This window comes from Poecile atricapillus, chromosome Z, assembly GCF_030490865.1.
Source record: "Poecile atricapillus isolate bPoeAtr1 chromosome Z, bPoeAtr1.hap1, whole genome shotgun sequence".
Lineage (NCBI taxonomy): Eukaryota > Metazoa > Chordata > Aves > Passeriformes > Paridae > Poecile > Poecile atricapillus.
Genome location: NC_081289.1, coordinates 124,736,239 through 124,751,695, shown reverse-complemented (window position 1 = coordinate 124,751,695; position 15,457 = coordinate 124,736,239). Strand labels below are relative to the sequence as shown.

The 15,457-nt window shown below is 39.3% G+C and overlaps 1 protein-coding gene across 7 annotated transcripts in view; it reads left to right on the top strand.

Moving 5' to 3' along the window:
- Positions 1–15,457, top strand: part of ERBIN (erbb2 interacting protein) — a 116,314-nt gene that overhangs the window by 38,507 nt on the left and 62,350 nt on the right. For all 7 annotated transcript variants that reach the window (XM_058864922.1, XM_058864925.1, XM_058864920.1 and 4 more), the window contains exon 4: positions 3,101–3,157. The gene's annotated coding sequence lies outside the window, so the exon portion shown is untranslated. The remainder of the gene's footprint in view (positions 1–3,100; positions 3,158–15,457) is intronic.

Genomic DNA, 15,457 nt, shown 5'->3' with positions numbered 1-15,457 from the left:
CCATAAAACTGAGTGCTAGAGCTTTTTGTTTAGAGAAGCATATTGAGAGTCAGTCTGATGTGATTGATATCATGTGCTAGAGAGATTATGGTTAAATAAGATTTCATTAGGTATTTTTACCTTGAAGGTAAGTTACTACTAGTAATCTAAAGCACTTGATACCACTTCTGCAAAACAACGAGAAAAGTGGTGATCTGAATTAACTGAGGTCTTTGTGATGTTGCACCCTTAGGGGGAAGGAAGCACCCAAGATTTGTAGATAGTCATTGGTTGAAAGGAATGGAAGTCAGATGATCCACAGAAGCTTATGAAGTGTTATTAGTGAATTACACACTTGGCTTGGAAGTTGGTATGTTAGTACCCATGGCACTGTATTTTGGATAAAGAGGTAGGGTGTAAGGGAGGAGAGAGAATTAAAGAGTGGGAGAAAGAAAGGAGAGGAGAAAGGAAAGAAGGAAAGAAAGAGATTACAGTCGTGGCTGCAGCATCAGTTCAGCTGATGACATGTCCTGGGATCACTGCTTGGGTTTAGATCAGGGTATCTATTAATAGATAAGCTTTCCCTGCCCTGGAGATAAGTGTCATGCTTTCTATGCAAATTACTTACCACTCACAGTCCATTCTTCCAGGTCCTTATGCAAATGGGTCAGAGGGCTTTGGATCTTTGGTGGTCTTCTTCCCCTCATACAGTCTGTGCCTGCTTCTCCTCATTTCTCTGTTTGTCCTGTACTAAGCTGTGCTTACCTCCAGGAGGAAGATCAAAGATCTTTGTCCCAGAAAAGTGGTGTCCTACTTCTGCATGGCCCCTTGTCCAGTCACATCTTGTTCTTTCTCACTGTGTTACTGCCAGCAGTCCTTGGCTGTTGTTACCTACAGTCCTTGGCTGGTGCCACAGCCGCCCTGCTGCTGGTGTTTGAGGCATACACGAGCCACTTGTCTTGTAGACTTCTGTAGTTCTAGTGCATGGTTACTTTGAGCTCCTCCAAATATCCCAGATTATTTTCTTAGAGAGGTTGTGCTTTCCTGCAAACTGTGTGGTGATAGGAGGTTTCTGTTATCATCAGTGCTTACAGTTGTAGTTACAGCACATTCTTAGCTGTCATCTTTTGCTAGAAGCTTAAGGTTACGTGAGTCAATGTCACAGTTTCAAGTGACATTATGGAAACATCAGTTGCACTGAGTTCATTGCTTTTGTTTTATTTTGTAACTGATGTCTCTTGTTCAGAGACTTGTGTAGCTACTAAATCTCTAAAGCAGCATGACCTGAAATATCTAGGTAGTGTTGTTCCCCTCATGCACACACTTCCTTTATTATTGCCTCTGGATGTTTGAGACTGGAGGAGTTCCTTCTGCTTGGGATGGAAGTCTGCAAACAGCTCAAATGGTAATGACTCCCTACCACGAGGCAGACAAACAGGTGTCAGGAAATGATGCAAGAGTAATCCCTTTTTGCTTATTGTTTTTTGTGATGATTATGGGCCTAGCTATTTCTTTGATAATTTTTGTACTGTGAATGCTTTGCCTGCAGACTCTTGACCTCTTAAGCCTTTATCTTTCAGAGGCAAAATCACCTGTTTCTTTTTCACATCTAGCTCTGCACTGTTGTGTTCTCTGGATGAATTCTGCTTATCATAGCAAAAGTATTGCAGACCTGCATTTCTTCTGTTTGGGAGTTTGTGTACAGTGGCTCTGAAATAGTTTTTGTAAAGGTCACATAGTTTTGAAGCAGCAGCAAAGTGCTGTGGGAAAGGAAAGAAGCAGGCAGCCATGGCAATTTGACTGACTCTTTTAAGAGCCCAAGTTTCAGAATCTGGTTTGATTGTTGCTGTACTTCTTGATCTTTAATTGTATTGAGTGGTTCCCTGCATTTCTGAGGCTGGCTAAACTAATAAGGATTTTTTTTTTTTTTCAGCAGGGAACATGAAAGGCTTGTGGCTTCAATATTACTTTACCCCTTGCTAGTTGCATGTCTTGGATGCCCTTCTATTGAAAATGAATGTACAGATGTATGCAGTGTAGTGGATTGGAGTTCATTTGGTATGAATGCAGAAGCTGACACCAGTGACTCCCAGATGAGGAATAGCCCATGTGATGTGCAAAAGTTGATTGTAATGCAATCCTGCTGTGGCAGTCCTGACTTCTGTGGGAGTTCATTGTCCTGCTTCTTACCCCAAAACAAGGAACTTGTTTTCTCCTCGAACAAGTTGATTTTAAATCTCTTTTAGGATCTATTTCTTTATTTTATGGTGGCCTAATTCTGCTTTTATTGGGAAGAAATGAAATATAGTTCCATTTGTAGGCAAATCCTTTGAATGAAGCTACTACCTGTGATCCCCACAATTTAACTTCTTTTCTAGATACTGAAAATTTGACAGAATATACTCGGCTTGACTTAGCTTCTTATCTGCTCTACATAATTTTGTGCTCAGTTAGATGATCTGTCTGCGTACAGTGACATTTAATTCCTCTGAAGATACGTTCTACTTCTGCCTTTGTTGGAGTCAAAATTAATCCTTCCTATCAGTCCAGCCACTGATTTTGTGTGTATTCAGTCAAAAACACTGGATGCTTTCATTTGTTTTTAATTGTTCTATTTCAGTGAAGTTAGCAACTGAGATCTGTTATGCCTTATACAAAGTGCTACAACTTTCTGAAAAATTCCTAAGGTTAACAATGCAAAAATGTACTCTTTCTGTCTTTGGTTAATTTTTGATTATTTTTTCTTAGAATTCTTCAGAACTGTGAGCAAGAGAAATCTGTGTGATACTTAATATTTTAATATGGTAACTACAAAGGGAATAAAAATGAAACAACTTTGTAGACAGAGTGCTTTAAAATAAAAAACAGGGTAAAAAGCAATTATTTTGTTTTGTACACAAAAGAATTATCTCCTTTAAAAGAACATATGCAGATTTGCTGTCTTCGAAGTCTTTCAAGTACCCTGAAGTATTCAAGCTTTTATTCACACACATGCACAGCTTTTCTTTTAACAAAACCAAAACTAAGAAAGCCAAAAAAAAATCCAATACAATATAATATTGGCTTGTTCTTACCCTAGTAGTGATAGGGTCTCTAAAATTCTTCCCTTTGTCTTAAACAGAATGTTGACTTTGAAAGCTCAGGGAAGAAGCAGCAGGGAGAAGAAAGTAACACAGTGGTAAGTACCTTATTTTTCTTTCCTCTGGACCATCTGCCTAATGTGTTAAAATAGAAATCCTCTTATTTATTCTTATTTTGTTATAATTGCCTTCACAGCACTTGAATTTTATTCTGCATCACATCTCATGTTACTTTGAAGGCAGATTTTTTTAGCTCTGAATATCCATTGAAGACCCAAGTAAATTTTATCTGTTTACATGTATTTGTGTGCAGATATAGAAAGGGCAATATATGGGAAGGAAGATTATTCTATTTTAAAGCTCAGTGTCCATTATTAAGTATTTTGGCTTGAGAACTTTAGAATACTGAGTTTCGGAATTTTTTTTTTTCAGTTCTTACAGATGATAAACATATTTTTTGAAAACTTGGCTCAAAAGTACTTGAAAAAATACTGAAAGTTTTTGTTGAGCCTCTTACTGTCCTCTTTGGTTTGCTGCTCTAAAGCCTAAACATACATCATATCATATACTTTCTCTCTTACTGATGTGTTAACATCTTTTAGCTAGAGAGCATATATAAAAATGTGAAATGTGCTAACAAGACAAAGTTTGATTTGCTTTCAAAACTCTATGGAAAAGCAACACATGTTCAGAATCAGCTTTTTTCTTTATTAAATAATGCCAATGCAGATGGCACTAACTTGCTTTTGCCTTATATTGTTAGGGCTTGCAAAGGCAAGTATTTTTCATGAATAAAAGAGTACCCAAAAGAATATTTAATTGTCAGAAGGGCTGTATGAATTCCTGTAGAGGAACTGCTACTGTGCTACATAGTCCCCCTCCTGCCCCAGAAGAAAAAACCCCAACAGCGTATGACAGCAGCTTCCATCTGCTCTGATCTTATTAATAGTGCTGCTCAGATTGTGGAAATGCTAATAAATATTGACTCCTCAATGATTTTAATTTTGAGATTACCAAATACTAGTTCAAACGTTAGAAAATCTTCTGCATATTTTGTCTGGCATTTCTATAAACAGCATATGCTTAAGTAGAGAGAAGTGTGTGCACATACTTGTGTTTTCTAACCTTCTGTGTAGCATGTTATGCTGTATGCTTTGTGTGCTTTAGCATACTCCACTGAGCTAATACGCCATGCTGTTGCGGCACTGCCTCAGCTGTGCTGGCTGCACCATAAGGTTTGTTGCTTCCTATGGGCAAATGACTAGCAACGCCTCTTGCCTTTACTTCCACTCGTTCATCTCTTTGACTGTGGTAGTATAACTAGAGGAATTAAGACAGAATCTCTTCCTTTCTGCTGAAATAGATGTTGACTGTATGCGGTGCAAAATATTTTCTCATGAAGTAGTAATCCTCAAAAAAACCTAAACCTGAAGTGTAAGCTGTTTCTTATCATTTCTTACCTCTGCCAGAAGCTTGCCATCTTTTAGTCTGGTTGCTCTGTGTATTTAATTTTCATTGTTTTCTCTGTGTAGAAAGTCAGGAATTTGTTTCTATGGATCTTTTTCACAGTAGCAATGAAAGAAAATGAGGTTATTTGATAAAAAAATTTATTCATTTTTAAAAGTTATTTGATGTAGGATTCAGAAAGCAAAGCAATTCTGAAGTAGCTTGGTTGCAGTTAGCTGTACCAAAATGCTGGGGATTATTAGGTATATAGTAGCTGTGATTATTTCCATTGCATATTTAAAAAAAAAAGTGGCTAGTGGGGGATGGAGTGCACTTCAATATCCTTTTGGAATAAATGTTTCATATTTCTGGATATGTATTAATTTAAAAATGAGAAGAATTAAATCCAAACTGTGTCAGTCCCATAGTGTAAAGAATTTTTTAGGCATCTGAAAATATCAGTGTTGAAATACAAAGTATCAATGTCATAGCTTTTAAAGAAGCTGGGGTTGTTGCATATTCCGTGAAGATTTGTGGGACTCCTGCAGTTTCCTTCAGACTTCAGTTTGCCATTGTAAAAATCACTGCATTTATATGATGCTTTTTTTTGTTGTTGTTTAAATCCAAGGAAGAAAAGTGGATGAGATTCAAATGCAGTAGTTTTAAAAATGAATTTATTCCTCCCTCTTATGGTTTTCTTAGTAACACGACAAATACACACCCAAAGAATATGCAATCAAGTAAAACATCAGAAATGAAGCTCAGATCTAATGCTAATCTCAGCAGTGTTGTTAATGGTACCCAATTAGAAACCATTCTTTAGAGGAAGTGTTACACTGGCACTTACTTGGATAGACTTACTGTCCAGATGGAAGTTATTTTCTAGGGCTGTCTCAGAAAAAAAGCAAAAGAAAATGTGTGAGAACATACTTGCAGCTACCTGGGCTACAATTATGTTATGACAGTGTATGTGTGTTGCTGTGTTTTAAGTAGTGTTATTATGCAAAGTCAATATAAATATTTTTTAAGAAGAGTAAAAAGTGCAGTTGCTTGGTTGTCTGAACATTTAAATATTTTTTTTTCCTGTAAACTTAATTTCTAATTTTTTTTCTCTCCCTTTTTTTGTAAGGATATTGCTGTAAAATATTTTGCCTTAAATTCATAGAATCACTGAAGAGTTACAGTTACAAGTGATCCCCAGAGATCATCTCATCCAAGGCAAGGTCATCTAGAAGAGGTTGCAAAGGAAAGGTCTCTCTGAGTTTTGAATGTCTCCAGAGAGGGAGACTCCATGTCCTCCCTGGGCAGCGTATTCTAGTGCTCTGCCACCCTCAACATAAAGAGGTTCTTCCTCATCTTGTGGTGAAATTTCTTGTGTAGTAGTTTATGACAATTGCTTCTTGTCCAGTATCTGGGCACCACTGAAAAGTCTGGTATCATCCTCTTGGCACCCACCTTTGAGATATTTATATGCATTGATGAGATGCCCTCTGTCTTCTCTTCTCTAGACTAAACAGGCCCAGCTCTCTCAGTCTCTCCTTGTAAGAGAGATGCTCCAAACCCCTCATGATCTTTGTGACCCTTTACTGGAGCTGCTCCAGGAGCTCCTTGTCTCTCTGGTACTGAGGAGCCCACAGCCGCACACAGCACTCCAGGTGTGGCCTCACCAGGACCCAGTAGAGGGAGAGGTCAGCTCCCTTGACCTGCTGGCCACACTCTCTTCCCAAAGCAGCCCAGGATCCCACTGGGTCTCCTGGCCACAAGGACGCACTGCTGGCTCATTGCCGCCTGGTGATCCACCAAGACTCCCAGGTCCTTCTCCACAGAGCTGCTCTTTAGTGGGGCAGCCCCAGCCTGTGCTGGTACTTGGGGTTATTCCTCCCCAGGTGCAGGACCCTGCACTTGCCCTTGTTGAACCTCATTAGGGTTCTCTCTGTCCAACTCTCCTGCCTACCAAGGTCCAGCCAGAAGGCAGCAGAGCCTTCAGGTGTATCAGCCACTTCCCCAGTTTGTATCATCAGCAAACCTGCTGAGGGTACCTTGGATCCCTTCATCCAGGCCAGTCATAAACAAGTTGAGTGAGACTGGACCCAGTATTGATCCCTGAGGAACACCACTGACTACAAGTCTCCAGCTGGATTCTGCTGACCCTCTGAGCTCTGCCATCAGCCAGCCCTTGGTCCACCCCATTGTCCATTCATCTAAACCACGCTTCCTCTGTTTACCTGTGAGGATGTTGTGGGAGACGGTGCTCAAACCCTTACTGAGGTGGAGGCAGACAATAATCACTGCTCTCCCCTCATCTACCCATCCTGCCCTGCCATCACAGAAGGCTGTCAGATTGGGCAAACATGATTTCCACTTCAGCAGGAATCCCTGCTGTTTGCTCCTGATGACCTTTCCTTCTGCATTGGTCATTGATGACGACCTCCAGAGTGTTCTGTACCATCACCTTTCCAGGGATGGAGGTGAGGCTGACTGGCCAGTAGTTTCCAGGGTTCTTCATGCTCTTTTTAAAGATGAGACTAACTTTGTCCTTTGTCCAGTTGTTGGGTAGCTCCCCATGGTTTTTCAAAGATAATGGAGAGTATTTTAGCAATATAATCTACTAGCTTCCTCAACACCTGTGTGTACATCCCATCAAGGTTGATGGATTTATGAATGTTAAGCCTGTCTAGTTGAATCCTCAATGGCTAGGGGAAGTTCTTCTTTCTCCAGCCTTCTTCTCCTTGCCTTGGGGTCTGGGACTCCTGAGGGCTGACCTCAGCAGTTAACAGTGAAGGAAAGAAGGCATTCAGTAATTCTGCCTTCTCTGTCTTCCTTCACTAGGACACCTATCTGATTCAGCAGTGACCCCACATTTTCCCTAGTATTCCTTTTGCTGATGTTGTACTTGTAGAAGCCCTGCTTGTTGTCCTTGATATTCCTTTACAGACTCAACTGGAAGTGGGTTTTGGCCTTCCTTGTCACCTCCTTGCATTCTGTGACAATGTTCCTGTCATCCTCCCATGTGGCCTGTCCCTTGTTCCACATTCCATAAATGTCATTCTTCTGTTCAAAGTTTGTTAGAAACTCCCTGCTCATCCAGGATGCTCCCTTTGCTTCATTTCTGGTTCATGGGAATGCACTGGTCCTGAGCTTGGAGGACATGATGTTTGAATATTGACCAGCTTTCCTGGACCCCCTTCTCTTCTAGAGCCCTAACCCATGAGATTCTGCTAGAAAGTCTTTAAAGAAGCTGAGGTTAGTTCTGTGGAAGTCTAGGGTTGTAGTCCTGATTGCTCCTTTCCTTCCTCTACTCTGGATCATTTTGAGTTCCAACATGTCCTGGTTGCCACAACCGAGGCTGCCCCCAGCCTTCACATTCTCAGCCCTTCCTGGCTTGTTCATACAAGGTCCAACAACACACCTTTCCTTGCTGGCTCTTTTACCACTTACATCAAAAAATTACCATCAATGATCTGCAGGAACTTCTTGCACTGTGTGCTGGGTCATATTGTCTCTTTCTAAAAAATACTAGGGTGATTGAATTATAGATCTATACTCCCATTTAGCTCTGACTTACTGAAGTCTTGGTCTAGGCTTATAATGATGTTGAGCATTACTGCGTTTCAGTTAAAGGCTGCGCTTGAAATAGAATTTTTATTACATAGGTTATTTGCCAGAGATTTTTTTCTTCTCATTTTAAAAATAATACTTTTGTTCTGTTTTGACAAAGTCATTTGTTACTGTTTTTGTCACTGTTAAGCTTTTGCCATGATAAGGCTGGGTACTGCTGACTGTTTCATTGCAGAAAATAAATAGAAATAATGATTCTAAAGTGTTCTTTTTATATGCTTAGGGTGGGTTTTATTTATCAAAATTAACTCTTGAGGATTGTTTTAGTGTAGGCGGTTTAGATAAACTTTTCAGCTAAAAAATACCTGTTACAACACATACCTAGTTAGAGATTCTTTAGTTCCAGTAAAACAGGAAAATGCTGTTGTTGAACAAAGAAAATGTAACTGATTACAGGTTAACACCATTGCAAGTGCAGCAAGTAAAGAGATTTTATAATAAGGTTTGATGAGAAGCTTCATGTTCTAATTGTGTAAAGGATTTCTGATTCTTTTAAATCAAAGCAAAATAGAAATGTAAATTGACATCTGGTTGGAATTTATTTGTGGAATGCAAAAAAGATATAATTTAAGTAAATGTCTCCAGAATTCATACCTGACATTGCTTTTCTTAATTACCTGAATTAACTGAAATTATCTTGCTGCCCTGGCCCTTGGAGATGAGTGGATGGTTTGGGGTGGGTTTTTTTGTTGTTGTTGTTTTAGTATATAGAGTCACTGAGAACTTGCCAAGTATTCAACCCCAAGAAAAACTTTGAACTTGATGTTTTGACAAGTTAGGAGTAGAGAATGGTTGGGTTTGGTTACATTCTGCTATGCTGGATCAGTAAAAAACCCAGATTTCTGTGCTCTCTGTTCCCTTAGTTTTCTCAACAAAATTCAGCAAAGCATTCTTAATATTTTTTCATTTAACAATTGGCTATTCACTGTATTTACTAACATGTTCTTCCTCCTGTTGTTACCATTCACTATTGTTTTTCAAGAGTAATGTCTTTTATTTCTTTTTCTCTGAATGCTGTCTGTGAGCAAGCACAGCGTGTTTTTTGGTGTTCCTTACCTGCATGAGGACACACAGCCATGGATGCAGTTGAGCATTGTTTTTATGCCAGAACCAGGGATCCTCAGACTATAGCTTCATATTAAAATGGTGTCCATTTTAGTTCCAACTACTTGCTCTTTTATCCAGAGTGCAGTACTTTGGTTCATTTGTTTGTACTGATACATTTGCCGGTCTCATTCAGTGAAATGCATGACATAAGCAGTCAAGTTTAGGGATTTTTTTTTTTTTCCCTAAAGAGACACAAAGAAATAGCTTGGATGAGAAGGGAGGAAGAAGTGAAAATACCTTAAGTTGACATTGTCACCAAATGAGGCTTCACCACCTCAGCCAGAGAATGCCAGTGATACTCAAAAAGGGAAAGTTTCTTCACAGTGCAGGCTGTCTTTGCATGCTTCAGGTCCTTGTTGGTGGTTATCAGGTTGGAGCCATCCTTTCCTTTCCCAAAGATTATAAGAAAAATGGATTGAAGAGAAACACACTTTCAGGCTAGGGTGTTTGTAAAATGGTGGTTGCAGCTTGTTTTTAAAGTTCACCTTTCCTGCCCAAGAGAACTGGATTGATCTTAGGGGAAGTCTGTACCAAGCCTTAAAGCCACCCCCTACACATTTCACCCTCCTCCCCCGCTTGATTTCCTGATGAGTAAGAGGTGCCAAATACTTCGAGATTAAAGAGTGAATAATTCTGTATTCTGTTTATTGTAAAAACCTAGGATGTTTTGTGCTCCTTCTAGAAAGACTATGTTGTTTATAGTTTTTCCTAAATTCATGAGAATTTGTGCTGTTTTTAACTGGAAGACGTTAATGTAAATTGTGCTGTTACTTTTCACGGTATAGCATCTGTCATTGAGAAACCACAAAACCTGTGTTTTGGTGTCTTCTGTGGTGCTTGTTACTGCTTTAGGCAGAGAAAAATCCTTGTGGGGTTTTTTCATAATTCTTTGTTTCGACATGAAAATGTTGTGACTTCTGACAGTTGGCTAATTAAATCTTTTCTGTATTTGTCAAGCAGCATGTTAGGTTACATACTCCCCAACACAATCTTTCCCTTTTCTGTGTTTATATGTGCTTAGCTCCATAATTCTGCACTAGTTTGTAGACAGTGAGGTGGACTAAAAAATACATCACTGTATTTTGTGTGCCTAGTTCGTCTTGCCTTTCTGTATAGACATCTGATAACTGGTTTTGTTTTCAACTGCTGCTGATGTAACATCCTTTTATGAGGCCTGGGAGGGGGAAGCAGTGCTTTCTTGACCATGAGCGATCCCATCCTGTTAGCATCAGACAGGAAATCTAAGGGACTAATGATACAGTGAAACTATTGCTGCTTTCAAAACAAATTAATATAGACTGAGGACAAAATTACTGTGATCCTAAGCTATACTTGAGGTTAAACTGAAAATGTCCCATGGGTTCTGGCAGGTCTACAGATGGTGTTGGACTGCAAGGTGCTTGGGTGATGGGAGTATGCAGAGAATCATCAGAGCTCAAGGGAAGAGTGATGGTTCATGAATGATTTTAGTTTCTTCTGGATTAAAATTTAGTGTATATGCAAGATTTCTGTTGATCTTGTTTTCTTTCCTTGGTCTTCAAATCAATGTTTTTATTTTCAGCTTCATTTTACAATAATTTACATGATTGTATAGTATTTTATTCTTTTTTACTGATTACAGTTTGTATTGGGTGTAGGTGGCAAGTATTAAATAGCTGGTGTTTGATGTCCCACCTGTAAGGGGAAGGGAGAACCCAAAACTTGTAGATGCTTTTCAGAAGGAATAACTAAAATTACTGGGTCCACAAAAGCTTTTGAAATTTTGTTAGTTAATTAAACATGGTGCGGGAGTTGGTACGTTAGTCCTGCACTTCCTAATGTATGTACACAGCAGTGGATTTTGGATAAAGATGTAGGGTGAAAAGAAGGAGACAGAGAGACAAATTAAAGATGGAGAGAGAGAGAGTAAGAGAGAGAGTGTGTCCTGGCTTCTGTATTTATCCAGACAATAGGATGTCCAGGATCCAGGGGCTGCCATGCAGCTGGGCTTGATTTGGGGTGCCTTTTTAATAGATAAGCTTTCCCTGACCTAGAGAAAAGTTTCAGGTTTTCTGTGTAAATTAGTCATCATGCAGGGTCTGTTCTTCCAGGTCCTTATGCAAATGGGTCAGAGGGCTTTGGATCTTTGGTGGTCTTCTTCCCCTCATACAGTCTGTGCCTGCTTCTCCTCATTTCTCTGTTTGTCCTGTACTAAGCTGTGCTTACCTCCAGGAGGAAGATCAAAGATCTTTGTCCCAGAAAAGTGGTGTCCTACTTCTGCATGGCCCCTTGTCCAGTCACATCTTGTTCTTTCTCACTGTGTTACTGCCAGCAGTCCTTGGCTGTTGTTACCTACAGTCCTTGGCTGGTGCCACAGCCGCCCTGCTGCTGGTGTTTGAGGCAAACACATTAGACCCTTATCTTCTGGGATCCTACACGGGGATCTGCAGGTGTGACTTTATCACATGGGAAATTGCCTGAAGCTGCCTCCATGCTGGATGGAACAAATTCCAGCTGTTTCCAAGATGGACCCACCACTGGCCAAAGCTGAGTCAGTCAACAATCTTGGTAGCACCTCTGTGATAATATATTTAAGGAAGCATTAAAAACAACTGTACAATAGCCAGGCAAGAAAAGTGAGGATATGAGAGACAGCCCTGCAGACACCAGGGACAGTGAAGGAGGGAGAGGAGGTCCTCTAGGCACTAAAACAGAGATTACCCTGCAGACCATTGTCCAAGGTGGAGCAGATATGTGCAGAGTGATGTTTTTTCCTTTCTATTCCTTCAAGAAGTGCAAAAAAACACAAAACAACCGAAGATCTATATAAAGGTTATAATAGTCCTGTTGGCTGTGAACACTGAACCTCAGGTAAACTTGCGTCAAGGCTCTAATGGTTGAGGAAACAAGGGAGTTTTATATGTGCTTTGGGTTTTTTCTTTTTTTTTTCCTTCACTGTCTTTATTGTTTTACTATTACTGTTTTAACCCCGTTAAGAATTGGGGTTGTTAAGTGATGGAGAAAAATAAGCCATCACAACATTGTAGGTCTGCAAGACAATTTTTACATTGTTGGATTTGGTGGTTCAAGTGGTCTGATGTAGTGTACTTGAAATCAAGATTATTCTTGATATTCTTGCCTGTTTTATGGGCAGGGAAAAATCACTATCCTTTGTGTACCTTTCTACATTCTGTGTACTTAAACTAAACATGGAGAAGTTCCTATTTGAGCAAAATAAGAGAAGCACATGTTGTGTGTGAAATCATGTTTTCCTGTCTTTGGTAGTTCTAACAGTGGATTCTCTTTTGTGTTTTCTGATTCCTTTCATCCATTACAGTTTTTCTGCTTGGGCAACTGGCCACAAGATGGGTAGACAGAGAGAGATGTGTGTTTGTCTGACTTCTGGTTTATAAAATATATATTGTAGAGGAGTGTCAGTGAGGAATGCTTCCTGCCACTATCCTGACACACCCATTTCCTAGTATTGGCAGACATCTTTGTTGTAGAACATGAGTGTTAAACAGTTCTTCCTGTATGTGTAGAAGTAAAATTTGAACAAACATAAAACCATTTTGAATTAAATCACATTGCAGTTTCCCACCTTCACCTAAATGAAGCTTTCTTGATTCATTCTGGGTTTTGGAGAGTTACAATTAGATATATGCCCAGGTTGGTCAAACCAGTGCTTTGGAGGATGGTTGCTTATTTGATACTTAAATATGAGTTTTGAGTATTTGGGCTTAAGATGTGATCTGTGAGTTTAAGTATATAAAAGGGACGTGGTAACTGAAGGAGCTATGACCCAGCTCTGTGATATTGTACAGGCATTTGTTTGTTAATCTGTTTACAGTGCTGTGGATGCATGTGATCTGTTAGCAGATCCTTCTTCCCGCACGCCTTCCAAAAGCTCAAGAGCTGTCTTACAAAATAAAGGAATAAGTTAGGAAAACTAGGTATATGTGGGGTTTGCATTGTTTGGCTTTATGAGTTTTGATGCTTTGGAAACTGTAGAGACATGAACAAGTACGACTTCAAGTGAAAAGAACATCCACTGAAGAAGAGGGGGAAAATAGTGTAATGAATCTGGTTTTGTTGAGCGATTTGAATTACAAGTAGTATATTTTTTTGTTATTTATATGAGGCATATAGTAAACTTTTTAATATTCTGCTTTCAAAATATAGTTCTCAGAAGTTGAAATGGCTGGAGAAAGTGAATTTATTGATGTCTGTAGCTGGGGGATATAGGTGTGCCTTTCCTTGCCAGACTTCTGGTAATCAACTCAAATGTACAATCTCTGCCAATTCTTGTTTCCATGACATATGTTCTTCTGTTCATACTCCTGTTTAAAGAGACTGCTGTTGATGCTTCTTTTGAAAGTATCGTGTTTTTCCACAGCTTTGCCATTCTCTGAACTACTACTACTACTAGCAAAATGAGATAAAATTTCTTTTTTGTCAAATGCTTTCTGTTTTTATGTGTTGGCCAGGGAATTCAACTTGTGTTTTCACATGCAGCATCAGAGGCTTGCAGAAGGTGTGGGTTACTTTGATCCAGTGAGCACATCAGCTTCCGTAGCATCTTTGGCACCTGTCTGTGGGTGGCTGGAAGATGTCATTCTTAAGCCTGTTCCTGTGGAAGAGGCAGGAGGAGCTTATGATATCTGTTTTGCTGACTTTCCCATTTTGTGGAAATCCCCAGTGTGAAACTTGCAGTCTCCAAACTCTTTGTATTGCAATGCCGTTAAATATCTTTAATTTTTTAGATCACTTTTTGTTTAAATAATGCGGCTAGTTTTATGGGAAATACTGTGTTCTGATAATCAACGTTGTAGCAAAATTCTAGCAATGTGGAGGCATTATTAAAAAATGAGGTTTTGGCATCCCACTATTCTAATGAAGAGTTTTCATCCATTATTTTTTAAATGGGTGGATGTAGAATCTGACTGTTCACAGCCTGTGTGATAAATTCAATTATTGGTTAATGAAAGCACTAAAGTATAGCAGTCCCTTGATCTGTTGCCATATGAATTATACATACTGTGAAGTATTTGGCAAGCTAAGCTGCACATAGAGGAAAATCCAAGAGCATTACTTGTTTTTATGTCTTAGTGAGACAAGGGGTCTTGCTTGTGACTTTACATACTGCCATGGGCATGGTATTTTATGTTCTCCCTGTATGACTAATGTACTGTCTGAAAGTTGAAGTGCAGTCTGGTAAGTGTGTCTGAAATACTTTTTTGGCACCTGGAGGAGAAAGTTTCCTGTCACTTGTCCAGAAGTTGAAATATAATTTCAGCAGTTCAAAAAAAAGGGAGATAAAAAAAAGGCATATTTTCATTTGGAGTGTTGGCAGTTTGATTGAGAAAATAAATAGTGCTGTTTTGGAGAAGTATGTATATTTTAGCCGATTTCCCAAGGAAATGAAACTGACATGATCGTGTTGTTGGTCTGCATATGTTGGTCCTTCTTGAAAAGTTGAGTCTGTCATCTAATTTCAGACAAACTTGAAACCTGAGGTAATATTTTGAAGATTTTGTGAAAATCCATTTCAAGTTAGAGAAAGAGATCTAAACTTATGTTGTTACTGCAGCAGGAACCTGGCTGATGTGTGCTGTCAGTGATTAGCTAGTCAGCACCATTTGGGTTTGCCTTCTCAGGCTGAATAGGGATAATGTAGAATTCATGGAGAATAGAGGGAACTATTGTAACAATGAGTTCAAAGGAAGAAAGGTATATTCCCATAGCAAGGTGAAGTTTTCTTGTTCCAGTGTGCACAGCAAGATCTGTTGAAATTTTCCAAAGGGCATGAAGTTGCAAGAAGAGGTCATGCTGTTATCTCTGCACTTGGAAACTTTTCTGTTTAAACTGCAGATAGAACAGTTGGTAGAAACTTATTCCTTTTATTGTATTCTGTCATTAAATGAGGGATTTGTAATTAGGGTATGTAAATTTACATATACAAAAAAAAACCTGATTAGTTTCCTATAGCTACGTTTTAATGCTCTGTAGGGGGCGAATTTTATTGTGTTAAATGAAAATACCCCACTGACATTTGTAAAGGTGGGATAAGCTGTGTTGTAAAGACAAAATTGATGCTTCAGAAATGCCCATTTCAAACTTCTCTGGTCCTCTGCAGTGTAGGACTGTGTTAGCTGGTGACAAGTCACAGGCTAAACCTTGACTTCATCTTCTGGTATGTTTAGATCTATTAACCCCATTTAATGTCATCAGAGTTCTGTTGTATTTAA